Source organism: Rhinopithecus bieti, unplaced genomic scaffold (assembly GCF_001698545.2).
Source record: "Rhinopithecus bieti isolate Rb0 unplaced genomic scaffold, ASM169854v2 scaffold_19737, whole genome shotgun sequence".
NCBI classification, from domain to species: Eukaryota; Metazoa; Chordata; class Mammalia; order Primates; family Cercopithecidae; genus Rhinopithecus; species Rhinopithecus bieti.
The window spans coordinates 732,699-747,482 of record NW_016809683.1 but is presented as its reverse complement, the minus strand read 5'-3'; the positions used below and the strand labels follow the sequence as shown (position 1 = coordinate 747,482).

General features: G+C 45.8%; 1 protein-coding gene across 3 annotated transcripts in view; it reads left to right on the top strand.

Annotated features, from left to right (window-relative positions):
• LARGE1 (LARGE xylosyl- and glucuronyltransferase 1) overlaps positions 1 to 14,784 on the top strand; it is a 653,148-nt gene that overhangs the window by 2,534 nt on the left and 635,830 nt on the right. Inside the window, exon 1 of one of the 3 annotated variants that reach the window (XM_017890120.1) lies at positions 17 to 492. The exons of 1 other annotated variant lie outside the window; for it this stretch is intronic. The gene's annotated coding sequence lies outside the window, so the exon portion shown is untranslated. Of the gene's footprint in view, positions 1 to 16; positions 493 to 14,784 lie in introns of those variants that run through there. One more of the 3 variants, XM_017890121.1, reaches the window with a different exon arrangement.

The following is a 14,784-nucleotide window of genomic DNA, read 5'->3' as shown; positions in this document are numbered from 1 at the left end:
CGGCCCGGCCGGTCTGTTCCTGCCCCGCCGCCGCGCTGGAGCCCGGGCGCCTGAAGCTGGGGGCGCGGCCGCGCTCGGCTCGCCGGGCCGTTCGCGGGCAGGCCCTGCCCTGAAGGGACGAATCGGCTGGGAGCGCGGGAGGTGGAGTCGGCCCCGGCGGCCGCTCCCTGGACCCAACCCGAGGCAGACCCAGGCCCCTGCCCATGCGGGGCGTCCCTGGCTCGGAAGAGTCTCCTGGGCCGGGAGCAGCTCCAGGCAGCGGCCCCGGAGGAAGAGGAAGAAGGGACAGGGCTCAGCTTGGGCGACCTGGACCCTCGCCGCGGCATTTGGAGCCGGGGGCAGTCCCGAACTCTGTGATTGGCACCGCCGTTCCGAGTAGGGCAGCGCCTGCCGGGACCCTGATCCGGATCCCGTGCACCTCGTAGGCGGCGCCGCCGCCGCGCCACCCCGTTCTTCCGCGTCTCCCTCTGCCTGGCGGCAGTCACGGCTAAGGTAAGAGCCCCGGAGCGCGAGAGTCGCCGCGGGGCGCCGTGGTGTGCAGCGCCGGACAAGTTCTCCGAACCTGTCGCTGGTACCCCCTGTACTCGGGATGCCGGTGGGGGGAGACCGGGCACACCCTCTGCTGCCCTGGCCGGGAGCCCTGGAGAGGCTGGAGGTGGAAGCCCCCAGTCTCCGACGTCCCGAGGACCCCGTCAGGGCCTGCTCCACTTCTGGGCACACAGGCTGCTGGCAGGGAGCGAGCCAGGAGGAGTTTCTGGTTTACACCAGGAGTGCATGTGACCGATACCCGCACCCCGGGCCTCACTTGTTAGCGGTGAGCACCTGTGGTTTGCGGAGCCTGCCGTGTTTGGAGAGGGCCCTCTTGGGCGGTACGCAACTACCTTTCCTGGTGTGATGCTGTGAATAACTTTTCTTGTTTCTTCTTGCAGACAGTCCGGGGCAATTTGGGGGCGAGCAGCCACAGCTTGCGAGTCCCTCTTTAGGACAGAGTGGTTGGTTGGCATTGCTATCTGTAGGGGGGGAACCCAGCCAGCATGTCCTTCCTATTAGGCAAAGCTGCTTGTGAGGAGTGATCAGTGTACAGCTATCCAGACATTCTTGTAAATGTCACTGCTTTTGAAGTTTTGGAGTGAGGACTCCAAAGTTTGTGTATCCTCAAGTTATTTAGTTCATTGCCTTATCCTCTTTTAAATGTTCTTCTTAAGGAACCTCAGTTGTACAAGCCTGACCTTGCCTGTTTGAAATTTATTAAACCTATGAGCTTCCCCCAGAACAATCTGATTTTAAGTGGGTCACTTCGGAGGGAACAGATTGTCTCTTGCACACTGAATCCATCCCTTGGGTGACCCTGTTTAATGGAGATGGATTTTTTTTTTTTGTCCCTATGCATGTACCTCGGTTGAGCAGGTTGCTGCTGAATTCAGAATCCGTGAATTTTGTCACTCAGTCCATTAAAATGATCTCCTGAGGGAGCAAAATAGCAGCTTACATTTTCCGTGAATGTCACTGGAAGTTTTACAGGGTCTTATGTAAGTGCCCAGAAAGAAAGAGAGAGAGAGAGAGGAGGGAGTAGGGGGAGATCAGGCTCCTGCTTCCTTCAAGGGAAGGAAGGGAGGGGTGGCAGGTGGGGCGTCCACCTCCCTGACATACAGATGGCTTTTCTCTCTGACACAGGTGTGGAAACCTGAAGTGCTTACCAGTCCGTGGAGGCAGTCACCTCAGGTTAATTTTTCTCCTCACCTTTCCTCTCTTCCCAACTCAGGAGTCAGCTTCGATAGACTTAAGATAAGGAAAGCTTCTAAATTAAGAAAGGAACAAGTGGTGGTGGTTTATTTTCCCATCTCTCACAAATGGGTGACATGAATGAATTACTCACCGGCACACTTGGTCCTCACTAGGGATCAAAATAAAAGAAATAAAAACGCCGGCTTTAAGATTTCGCACATCTCTTAGTGTACCTTTATTGTTCAAGAGTACTTTACTTTAGTGAAAATTGCTTGTGGAGAATGCATTTATCGAGCCTGTCCCTGTTAATTCCATACCAGGAAGAAAACTCACTCCAACAGAGAGGCAAAAGTCACCAAGATTTAGAGGTTAGTGGGTTTTCGAGAGTGGCGAAGAAAGGAATCAAACCCCCCTAGCAGGACAGAGAGGGTTTTAAAGGGAAGATGGCATTGCTGTGGAGTGAGCAGTAGCTGCTGACAAGTGTGGGCCCTCCTGCTTCACCTAATGAAGTGTGCTGGGGTGTGGATTAACTTTTTGATGTGAGCTAATGCAGATACCTTTGGTTTTTAAACCATACCTGGAAGGGCCTTAGAAATGAAATGAAAGGGTTTTTTTCATCTCAGCATAGGTCTCGGAAGTGCTTCCATCTCTTGGGAAGGTTGTGAAGGTTTCCTTTGTTTCTGGTTCCTGAGGTGCGCTTTAAAGTTGATGCACAGTGCAGGGAGGGTGCGTCCTGTAATGTCGCCATCCTTCAGCCACCTACAGTAGCAGGACACTAGGGGGGACTAGTTATCTTTTCCACCATTGAAGAAGAAAACACCAGGGCCCGTGTTACTGTGGTTTATCTTGAGGGCTCATGAGCCTATATGGTTTATGTTGAGGGTTCGTGAGACTGTCGTTTAATCTTGAGGATTCGTGAGACAAACTTTTTGGTATCCAGTACATGCTTGCACTAATGAGTGGATTCTGAGTGCCTAACGGATGGGCCTGCTCACATCTAAATTGTCATTTGGACAACTTAGAACCAGTTAACTGCAAAATGTTATGTGACATTCTGAAAAGACTCAGTTACCATCTCTTAAGTATTTAAGGACTGTACAAAGGCTCTATCCTTTGAATATTAGACCATCCTAACTTTCAGTTCCCTAACAGTTTGTAATCAACACTTCTGTTTGGTTTTTGACGGCCTGTTTCCTGCAGTCATCATAAAATCACATGGCTTCAAAATGTCTCTGCAGTGGACTCCATCAAACTTCAAATTCCCTTTAAAAATACATTCTTTATACTTAGAGATGTTTTGACTGCGTAGCTGCACTTCCATCTCAGATGCTCTCTGCACTTTTAATAGTATGAAATCATTAGTGTCTACGGGCCTTCCAGCAGAATTGGAAGATAATTCTGCTTCCCTGAAGAGCACTGACTGCTCCATTGCCTAGATTTACCCAACTAGCTAAGTCCTATCAAAGCTGATTCCAGAGGTTGAGGGAGACAGGAAAGATGCAAGGTAGAGGCCAAGAAGAGCCTGCTCAGTTTAGAATACTGTCACAAAAACAGGTAGATATCACCAAGATGTTGGTCATACTGGATTCCTAAAGGCCCAGTTCAGCATGGAGAGTTAGACTCTTGTTTGAAACCCGTGAACCCACCTGAGTTATTACTTCTCCCTGAACCCTGGGGTCTGGTAGACTCCATTTGTGACCCTTTACCCATATGTGTAATGCATATTTAGGTGGTTGAAGGGGAGCTATTGTTGTGGTCTAGGAAAAATGATCAGTAGAAAGCTTTATTTCTAACATTAGGGCTTTATAGATTGATTCTCTTGGGCGCAGTACAGCCAAGGGGTAAGAGATTGGAACAGGAAAATACCATTGCATTTGCCATTGAGCACCAATGATTGAAAACCGATCCTGTGGAGGATATATGCTGTCATCCTAAGACATGAATGGGGTCTTATGAATTTGATGGAAGCCAGGTGGCAGAAGTAGAGGCAGGAGGCTGGGCTTCCTTATGGTCCGTGAACAAGATGAAGGTGTCTTTTTGGCTAGAGATTCTCAGAAAGGAGGAGCATCCTGAATTGGGGGTGGGGGATATAAGACCCAAAACGCTGAGGGCTCCAGGCACCCTGCCACTGACAAACCTTGGGGATACAGCCACCTTGCAAAATCTGCTTAGTGTTGGTGAGGCTGCTCTACCTGGAGTATTTACCATTGAGAGGTGTTCAGCATTTCTCTGTCACATTGGCGTGTGGAGAGTAGCAGACAGCAACCAGTGAAGTTAAGGCTTCATTAAATGTATTTTGTAAGACTTTTCATCTTTTCGTTTAACAGATAATAATAGACCATTTACCCTGTGGCAGGTGCCATGCTCTGTGTGGAGGTTATAGAGGTTCTACGTTTAGCTTCTAGTCTTTTATGGGAGGCAGACATTCAGCTATTTTTTGTTTGTTTGTTTCTTTGTTTTTTCTTTTTTTTTGAGATGGAGTCTTTCTCTGTCAGACAGACTAGAGTGCATGATCTTGGCTCACTGCAACCTCTGCCTCCTGGGTTCAGGCGATTCTCCTGCCTCAGCCTCCCGAGTAGCTGGGATTACAGGTGCCCGCCACCGTGCCCAGCTAATTTTTGTATTTTTAGTAGAGACGGGGTTTCACCATTTTGGCTAGGCTGGTCTTGAACTCCTGACCTCGTGATCCACCTGCTTTGGCCTCCCAGAGTGCTGGGATTACAGGCATGAGCCACCATACCCGGCCCAGACATTCAACTATTATTACCCAGTAAGTACTATCCTGCAAACTTGTTCAAGAGATGAGTTTGAACTTCCCAGGGGAGTAGGAAGGAAAGGAATCGCAGGCAGACAGAACAGCATGGAAACCCTAAAGTTATCTATTGTGGTGTGTATGGAGAATAGTCATAGTATGGCTAGAAGGTGAGATGTGCCCAAAGGGAAATGCAGTTTTAGAAGAGAAATAATTTAATAGGATTCCATGCTGAGGACCGTGCCCCAGCTTCTTGCTCTGTGTATTCAAATAGTGGCAAGAATGGTTGGGAGATAAAATCTGAGAATGTTAATTGGTTATTCCTCATTGTTATTACAAACAGAAAGTTTCCTTTTTTGTCCATTATCATTCCACATATAGCATTTTGTCTGTGCTTTAAAAAACTATTAGCAATGCAGATAAAGAAAGTGTCCCTTGTCAACCCTAAGTCTGCCCTCTTGTGTACATGAATTACACTTGGCACTTTCATTATGTCATTATGCAGCAGTGGGAAAAATGACAGTGTTACCTGACAAATGATATAGTATGAAAAAAACACACTTAGGTGAGAACAAATTCCATTGTGTCAGATTTGCTCTGGGTAGAGTTACGGTTGTGTTTTAACACCTGAACAAGATTCTTGTATTATAATCATTTCAGTTCTAGTCTAAACTTTCTTTGCTGTTAGAAAAGAAACAGTTTTGAATATTTGGAATGGGAGCTAGGTGCACGTGTCTGCATGTGTGTGTTTCTTGAAATGAGGAAACTAAGGTGAGGAAGAACAAGCAACAATGTAACCGCCTGAAGGATGTTAGAGAGCTTGGAAAATCACAGTTGTAACAGCCATCTCCAGGGCCAGGTATATTTAGTGTATTTTTTAGAAACAGCAAGCAGAAGGACAATGGGAATAAAAGTTAGAAGCCTCTCTCTGTCCCTCTGTGTGTGTGTGTGTCTGTGTGTCTGTTTGTGTGTTTACGATTGTATGTTTATCTTGTCTCTATCATCCATCCCTATGTTGATTGGGAGACAGGGTGCTTTAATCAAGCCTGGGGGATCTGAAGTTTAGTCTTGCATCATCCTGTGCTGACTTGCTGTGTGACCTTAGAATAAATATTTCTTGATATCTCTGGGGTTCAGGCGCTGTCTCTATACATTAGCGTGTTATTGACCTTTTGAGTAGGAATTTAGAGGCCCAGGGAGGGAAAGGGTTTGCCTCAGTCAGTTAGCTTAGCCTCTACACTTACCACTCTTTAGATTTTCTAGTTTTTTCCCTCTGAAAGGGAAAGAAAGAGGCCTGATCAGTTCAAAGGTGCACTATTCCTTGAAATGTAAAGCATTACAAATACATAAGGCTGAAGAAAAGAGTCACAAAGTCTGTGATTGGTCATAGCCATTTTCATAAAGTAGCAGCCAGACTTGCTTGCTAACTTCTTACCTATGATGGAAGCCCGTTAGTTCTGAAATGTTACACTGTTCCTTGACCACTGTGTGAGAATTAAGTGCTTTGTGATTAAAAACAACAGCAACAATGCTGAATATTGTGATTATTTCATAATTAAGCAAATAAAAGCGGAGTTGACCTCTCTGGATTTTGCAAAGCCCTAACTGTAACTTGGAAAGGGAAACCCATTCATTTGGCCTGAATGGGAGATTACCTTGTAGGGGAGCTGTTGGGTGAATACCAAGGGTCTTTCGAAGAAAAATAGAGTAGAAGAGCAATTGGGTAGATACATAAGTCAGGAAAATTGCAGAGTGACTTAGTTTGATGCCTCCAAATGTGTGAGTTGCTAGAAAGAGGGCTCCTCACTATGGCTAATCTCCTGGGGGTAGAAGGCATTGCTTATTGGAGAGAGGAGATCTGAAGTAAGTACGGTGTAAATAAAAGGTTTGTTACATTCTTATTTGGAAGTTGAAGCCAGTGGAGGAGTGCTGTATTTTAGGAGAAGTGGGCATATAAAATGGGATCTTAAAACCAAATAATTTGAGATAAGTTAATTGCAGTACAAAAGATTTTACCTTACTAAAGGGATTCATAGTGAGTCTCTTTTTAATAGCTATCAAATTATTTGATGAACACAATCATGAGAGACCCTTTTGGGAGCCTCACCTGTTGTGTAAAACCAAGGACTTTTCAGCTGGGCACAGTAGCTCTTGCCTGTAATCCCAGCGCTTTGGGAAGCTGAGGTGGGCAGATCACGAGGTCAAGAGATCGGGACCATCCTGGCCAACATGCTGAAACCCCATCTCTACTAAAAATACAAAAAAAATTGGCTGAGCGTGGTGTTGCATGCCTATAGTGCCAGCTACAAAGGAGGCTGAGGCAGGAGAATCACTTGAACCTGGGAGGCAGAGGTTGCAGTGAGTCGAGATTGCGCCGCTGCACTCCAGCCTGGCGACAGAGTGAGATTCTGTCTCAAAAAAAAAAAAAAAAAAAAAAAAAAATCAAAGCAAAACAAACAATAAAACAAAAACGAAACCAAGGACTTTGCAAACATAAACTAGAATGTTTTAACAAATAACCGATTAGGAGCCTAGTATTCAACTGTATTGCAGAAAGCAGTACAGTGGTTATGTAAACTGTCGTAACTGCTAACCTAACACATGGAGTTACATTGCTTACTTACTTTTGGCAGATTACTTATTTAACTACTGTTCTTCCTGGAGATAACAGTATTCACCTACCTACCTTCATAAGTTCCTTAACCACCCGCACATTCTACCTCTAAGAATATATCAAGAACAGAAGTGGTTTAAAAAGTAAATTAGGTAAGAGTTTCCAGGATTCTGAGTTTTTATAATTGCAGAAACATAGAATTCATTTTGTTCTGCTTGAGTATACAGGAGAGGTGGTGTGTATGAGACATTAAAAGATATCAAAATCAGGCTGGGCACGGTGGCTCACGCCTGTAATCCCAGCACTTTGGGAGGCCAAGGTGGGCGGATCACCTGAGGTCAGGAGTTCGAGACCAGCCTGGCCAACATGGTGAAACCCTGTCTCTACTAAAAATACAAAAAATTAGCCGGGCATGGTGGTGCATGCCAGTAATCCCAGCTACTTGGGAGGCTGAGGCAGGAGAGTCACTTGAACCCCAGAGGCAGAGGTTACAGTGAGCCACGGCCATTGTACTCCAGCCTGGAAACAGAGTGAGACTTCGTCTCAAAAAAAAAAAAAATCAAAATCATGCGTATCTGCTGGTTCTTCCTTCACTGTAACGGAAATATCTAGGGCTTTTTTTCCCCCCATTGTTGTTGTTCCTTTATCTCTTATGAAGGTTTCCAAAAAAGAATTTGCTCTAGAAATGGAATAAAATGTAAGACGTTTAAGGCTTCAGAGGTAATTTTGGGCAACCTGGAGTTGCAGGTAATCACAGGCTAGGGCTGGAATTGAAAATGCAGCCTCACCCATAATTTGAGCCTCTTTTGTCACATTATGGGGCTGTGCCTTGGACAGGCAGCAGACGCAGATGGAGATGGAACCCTGACTACTGAGAGAGCTTTGCTCTTAACATAGTCCTTTTCTGAATTACCAAGGCCAATTGGGAAGAAAGGACTTGCGAATCTTTCCAGCTCTCTGTGGTAGCCATAGAAATTAGGAGGATTTACGGCAGAACATGGGCATCTAGGGATTTCTTTCTTCCGATTTTTTGTTTTTTTTTTTTTAAATTCAGAAGGGAATCTTGGGCTCTTGAATGTTATTCTGTGGTTAGGGATTGCTGCGTCTGCCTTGGATGCATTAAATGCATACTTATTATTACTGAGTAAGGTGAACCTTGCTGCGGCTAACTAGAAGCCATCCCCTCCCCTTTTGTTTTTAGAACAGTTGGCGTAGATCCTTCATGTGCCAACACTGTTTGTTTAATAGCCTCCTTGACTGATGTCAGCTCTTACCTGGGAATGGCATTTTGTGGTTGTTTTAGAAGCCAAGGGAGGCACAGAGGCAAGCTGATAGGCTGGTGAGGCTTTTCCTTTCTTCAAGAGTGGCGCTGGTGCTTAGTAGGTCTGCAGTTAGTAAGTAGTCGTGTCCACACTGAATGGTTTTGTTTTGCCAATGAATGGTCATGTTTTCGGTACTGGGGTGGAGGTGATGGGGGAGGGAGAGGTGGGTGAGTAACAGTAGACTTAAATGGTGATGAGATAGACTTAAACTCCTCAAGGCATCTCCCAGCAGCTTTTATTTTAGAAATGTGAAGGATATTTCAGATCAGCAGAATGAATTCTCTGAAGGATCATTGTTGTGGTACAAACATTGATGGCTTTGTAAAAAGGCAAGGAGAGTACAATACCGAAATGCGTGCTTTCCTTCCTTCCGAGTTTGTAGGGATTTTAACTTATCTGGAATGAGAAGAATGGACATGCTGTCAAGCTTGTTCACATTTACACGCCAAGTTGCCTTGAAAATGCCTGGGAAGACATTTTCAATATGAGAAACTTTAGGATGGTTGTTGTCCAGCATGGATGATGATGATTATGAAATGACTTAGATGTAGACAGGCGCTCCCATGTCAGGAGGACGATGAAGTGAACTTGGGAGAATGGAGGGAGGGACTCAGTACTTAGTCCCCAGCAGGAAGAACTCTCCTCAGCCATATTGGTGTCTTTACCCCTTTCCCAATATGACTCCCTCCCTGCTGGGTTTCTCAGTTACACGAGTGCTCTCTGATGCCTACCTTCTGTAAGGTAGAGCTGCTCTGTTGAGAGACTACCAAGGCTGGAAGAGACCTTGGAGCCCCACTAGACCAACACCTTCATTTTACATCTGTGGAAACTAAGGCCAGACCTAAGGGAGGTCAAGATGATTATTCAGAGGAGAGGTAGAACCAGAACCCAGGCTCCCTGGTCCTCAGCCCTCCCTTCTCTGCAGCATGCTCTGCTTCCGTCTGATCTGCACCCAAAGCACCTTCTTCAGGTGTCTCTTTTGTGCCGGGCACTCTCTCATTTGATCATTTTTGTTATTTTATTCTTACAGCAACCTTGGGAGGGGGATGTGCTCACTCACCCACTTCACAGATATGGAAACTGACACTTGTGCACGGCCCACAGCCATGAAGAAGGAGCCAGGACTCAACTCTCAGCTGTTCAGACTACTCAGTTTGTTGTTCCGGGACTGACCTTGCCCCTGGCTCCCCTGCCTCTCTGGCCTCGCTATATTTCCTAGGACTCCTCTCCAGGTTTCCTCTGTTCCCAGCCTACTAGCCTACTTGCCTAAAAATGCCCCTTGTTTTCCCACTTGAGTGGCCTTGTTATGCTGCTTTGTTTTTGCTGGATCGAAGCCCCCATCCTCTCTCTTGTCTCTGTCTGGCTGAAATCTTTCCTGACTGTAGGGTCTGTGGCACTCTGTCTCTTTGTGGCGTTTCCTTCACTTGCTCAGCCAACGTTGATCAAGCTCCTACTGTGTGCAGGTCCTGACTTGACAGCAGAACACAGAGGTGCAGAGTCACTCATCATCCTTTTAGGAGCCTCGTCTTGGTGAGGGAGGAAGCGTCTCATAAGGGGATGAGTGAAATTCAGAGGGCCCAGAGGACAGTGTATTAGGTAGCATTTTGCTTGAAGAGGTCAAGATGAGAATATTTGATTTGGGTCTTAGTGATTAGGAGATGGGAGGATCGAGTAGGAAAAGGCATCACCAAACACCAACCAAATCAAGGGCTGTGCTTGGCCATCTTCGGCTTGGCATTGTCAATATCTACATACTTTAATTCTTATTCCTTCACTTAGATGTTAGAGGCTGTGACTAGGTGACACCCATCCTTGTATCTGTGAAAGCACCTTGCTAAGCTCTTAGTACTTACTACTCCTCCACTAAACATTTGTTAAATTCAGAGCCTCCTGTCCTTGCCCTCGGGGACATAGTTGGAGAGCTTGGAAAAAATGTGTCATAAGGTAAGCAACAATAGAAGATTAAATGAACAATTCTGAGCAATAATAGAAAGGATGTAGCAGTGCACTGAATGGATGTGTGCATTGTGGAGGCTGAACACGGATGGGAAGTCAGAGGTGGGAGCTTCCTTTAGCTTCTCAAACTGAAAGGAGGGGTGGGACTTGAGTTGGGTCTTTGGATACAAGACAGGTATGATCTGAATGGAAGGATTAAGGGAGGGTAGTTTGGCAAGTACAAATACATTTTTCGGGTTGGAGAGGAAGCCACCTTGGGTTTCTGTTAGCGAGGCATTACAGATGAAGTTGGTGAGTTAGTTAGGGCCTGTGGGCTTTGGGAAGGCAGGGTGACTTTTCATCAGGAGGATGTGGTGTGCTCAAGGCCCTTGGTTTGGAAGGTGCACCTGCATCGTGCCGGGGACAGATTGAAGTGGGGAGAGATAGAGGCTGGGAGACCACTGGACAGGATTTTGTACCAGTTCATATATGAAGTTCTAAGGGCCGCTGGGCTGGAACTGTTATAGGAGGACAGAAGCCCAGGGAAGCTTGTGGAGTTTTCTCTGTTGAATCACTGGCTCACACACCTTTGCTTGGTATGGAAGTCTGAGACAGCTTTCATTGCCCCCTGTAATATGGCCTTGTTGGAATAAAGTCCACTTGTGACACAAGCAGCAAGTCTTAAAATAGCACTTTCTCCTTTGACTTGGCTTGGGGTAGGGCTTTGGTGAAAATACACTTTTTGGGGCCTCTCTTATTGGGGATATGTTTAAATGGGCTCAGGGTTATAGAACAACCTTTTTCCTAGCCTTGGATGACACCCAGTAAGGGGCATAATAGAGAAAATTCTTTTCCTCATGAGTGGCTCCTAAAGCAGCTGCACAGAGCTGAGAGTGAAATGCTTGGAGCTCTGACATCTGGGTTCTGGATTCACCTTAAAAGGGAAGCCAGTTTCTTTGCTTCCTGTGATGGCTAGTGTTTCTCTGCCTGAGGAGGAGCTGGCTTTGAGATTACGGTTCACACTTTCCAGCATTGTGGGGTAAGCCATTCTGGATGACAGAATTTCTCAAATAGGATAATCTAATCCCTTACAGACAGCAAGTCTTTATTTTTAATCTAAGGAACGAGGGTTTTTCTAGAATGTTCTGTGTGCTTGCCCTCGCTGGCTCACCGTCAGCCCCTGGAAAACATCAGCTCTCTTATTGGGACACACAAAGCTTGTTATGAACCAGGCCTACCTTTCTCTGCAATCTCATCCCCCACCCCTGGCCACCCCCATTTCATGCATCACCAATCTGTAACTTAATCGTTTTCTTCTTTACTGATTATTTCCCCCCTAGACCTGTCAAGCTGTGCACATACCCCTCCTGCCCGGTAAGCTCTCTCCTCCTTTATCTGCCCGGGACACTTGTTTTTTTCCTTCAGAACCCGGCTCAGGTAGTCCTGCCTCTTAAGCTTTTCCTCATACTGCATCTGCACCTCGGTCTGACTTCTGCGGCTGCACTTTCTGTGCAATAACCTGACTGTTTTGCTAGAGAGCGGGAGCCTTTCAGTAAAACTGCATCTCAGGGGATCTTCTAGGTTTTACGGTATGCCTGGAACATGCAGTCAATACAATAAATAGTTGTTGTTGTCATTTGAGATTTCATTGACTCAGGCATAATGTAACCCTTTCTGGCTAAACCTTGAGTATCATACTGTGCTGCAGGGGTAGATGGGTTGATGTGAATTAGCCTCTCAAAGTATTCCAGAAGCTGAAGAATCCCTTCCCCCCTCACCAATGACCAGAATGGCTATTGGGCCTTCCTGGGGTGCACTGATTGCCTTCAGGAAATCTGGTGGTGCTGGTGAGGGAGAGTGCATCTTAGTAATCACTCCAGACCTAGAAATGTCTTCACACAGGTCAGGCTTGGTGGCTCACACCTGTAATCCCAGAACTTTGGGGGGCCGAGGCAGGTGGATCACAAGGTCAGGAGATGGAGACCATCCTGGCTAACGTGGTGAAACCCCATCTCTACTAAAAATACAAAAAAAAATTAGCCGGGCGTGGTGGTGGGTGCCTGTAGTCCCAGCTACTTGGGAGGCTGAGGCAGGAGAATGGTGTGAACCAGGGAGGCGGAGCTTGCAGTGAGCCAAGATCACACCACTGCACTCCAGCCTGGGCGACAGAGCGGGACTCCGTCTCAAAAAAAAAGAAAAAAGAAATGTCTTCACATAAGCTCTCAAGGGCTGAGTATTGAAGTGGAGGATTAGCAGGTAGGAGGACTTGAAGAACCTTGTACCTTTTATGTTTAATAGCATTCCCCATTCTTTAAAGAGCCAGATGCAGAATGGCAGTCATAATTGATGGAGAAATTATCAGACAGTGATGGGGAGTGGCTAGGGAGGATTGGATAAATTTGTACTGGAGCTTAGCAGCGGTGCCTAAAGACTCTTCTCCACATAACCACATGTTTATGTTAGAATATTTAGTATTGCCTCTAGTATTTGTGAGGTCCATTTGGGTTTTTATGGCACTGCCCTTGTAAGCCAGGCGTGAGCGCTACATGAATAGGTTTGCTTAGAAAATCACAGAGGAGTGACAGAGGAGCCCTGGGCATATCAGAGGGTTTGTGTGATCCAGGCACTAGCAAAACTTTATGAACTTGCACTTGGCATGCGGTGTTGGTTATATGGTTCAGGAAGCCCTGCTGCTTCTCCAGTAGTGGTCTGATTTAATCCATAGCAAGGGATGCTTTCTCTGGGTCTTAGCTTCTGCCATTTTCCTTTTTCCTCTGCTTGGAATTATCCATAACTCCTTTGGAAATACAGCATTTTTGAGCTCATTAAATTTGTTAATGTGTGTGTTATGTTGAGAAAGCACTCAGTTATTTAGAGTTGCTTCATTTCCTTTCCCTTCATCTCTGCCTTCCCCACTTTGTGGTAATTGTGCTTGGTTCAACCAGAAAACCAAAAGCTCCTGGGGATGAGGAAGAGGCCATAGTCTTTCTTTTCTTAGCCCTATCCAGAGATCTCAGAAAATTTGCAGAGGCCGTGAAAGTAAAAGCAAAAGCCTGCCCCCTAATCACCTGAGGCAATTTTTCAGGAGTTTTCTGTCCACCTTACACTTTTCTCTCAGGAAATTTGGGCTCTGACAATTAAGAGAGATGGGAGCCAATGAATGGGATAGGAAAGGCCCTTTCCTTAGCAATTTGTTAGAAACAGTACTGAGGCGTGCTTCCTTTTGACAGTTTTCTAAGCGGAGTAGTTTCATTTTACAGCTAAGGAAACTGAGGCTTGGAGAGGTTATTTGCTCAAGTAACAAAGTACAGAGACTGGAAATGAATTTTGTTTTCAGAATATTTGCTTTTAATCTCTGTCCTATAATCCAACAACCCAGGTATCCTGATAGTAGAAATATACATACCCCTGGGAAATCCATGAAGACTTTTCATGGAATATGCAGATGTGGGTAGTTCTAAGAAAATCAATTTTCACATCTCCAGCCTCACATAGGTGCCCTTCCCTGAAATTGATCGACCTGAGACTATCCCTGTCTGTTCCACTGTTCTCCCAATCCACCTTTCATGGTTATCCTCCCTCATTTTATTTATTTTATTTTATTAATTTTGAGACAAGAGTCTCGCTCTGTCGCCCAGGCTGGAGTGCAGTGGCGCAATCTCGGCTCACTGCAATCTCCACCTCCCAGGTTTAAGCCATTCTTCTGTCTCAGCCTCCCGAGTAGCTGGAACTACAGGCGCCCACCACCACGTCTGGATAATTTTTGTATTTTTAATAGAGATGGGGTTTCACCTTGTTGGTCTGGCTGGTCTCAAACTCCTGACCTCAGTTGATACACCCTCCTCGGCCTCCCAAAGTGCTGAGAATACAGGTATGAGCCACTGCGCCTGGCCCTATCCTCCCTCATTTTGTAAAGGTGCAGCTCTTAGCCAGAAGTAGTCTTATTCTGGCATGTTGCTCTGGGTATGAAAACCTCAAGGGCCACCTAACAAAGGAACTATTTGAAAGTAGTATGTTGAGGTCCTTCTAATCACAGCACTGCCACATGGTTGTCCCTTTCCCTTTTGTCTTCACCCTGTTGGAACTTGGTGCCAGAAACAGGGCATTTAAACCCCTTTCTCATGTGAAAGAATGATATAATATTTTCAGTTCTTAAAAAATAACTTGCTGTTGGATTTTGAAAATGAATGATGGATATCAGATTGCTAGATTCCATTTAAAACTGTGATGTGAAAGTTTTATTTTAGAATGTTAATGTTTACAATATGCTGAAAATTGTATCCTTAGAAATTATGTAGTTTAGGATGAAAACTTTATGTCAGACTAAAAATAGGCACAGCAGTACACGTTTTTCAAATTTCAGAATTCAAGGGCCCAGGCATGGTGGCTCATGCCTGTTATCTCAGCACACTGAGGGGCCAAGGTGGGAGGATTGC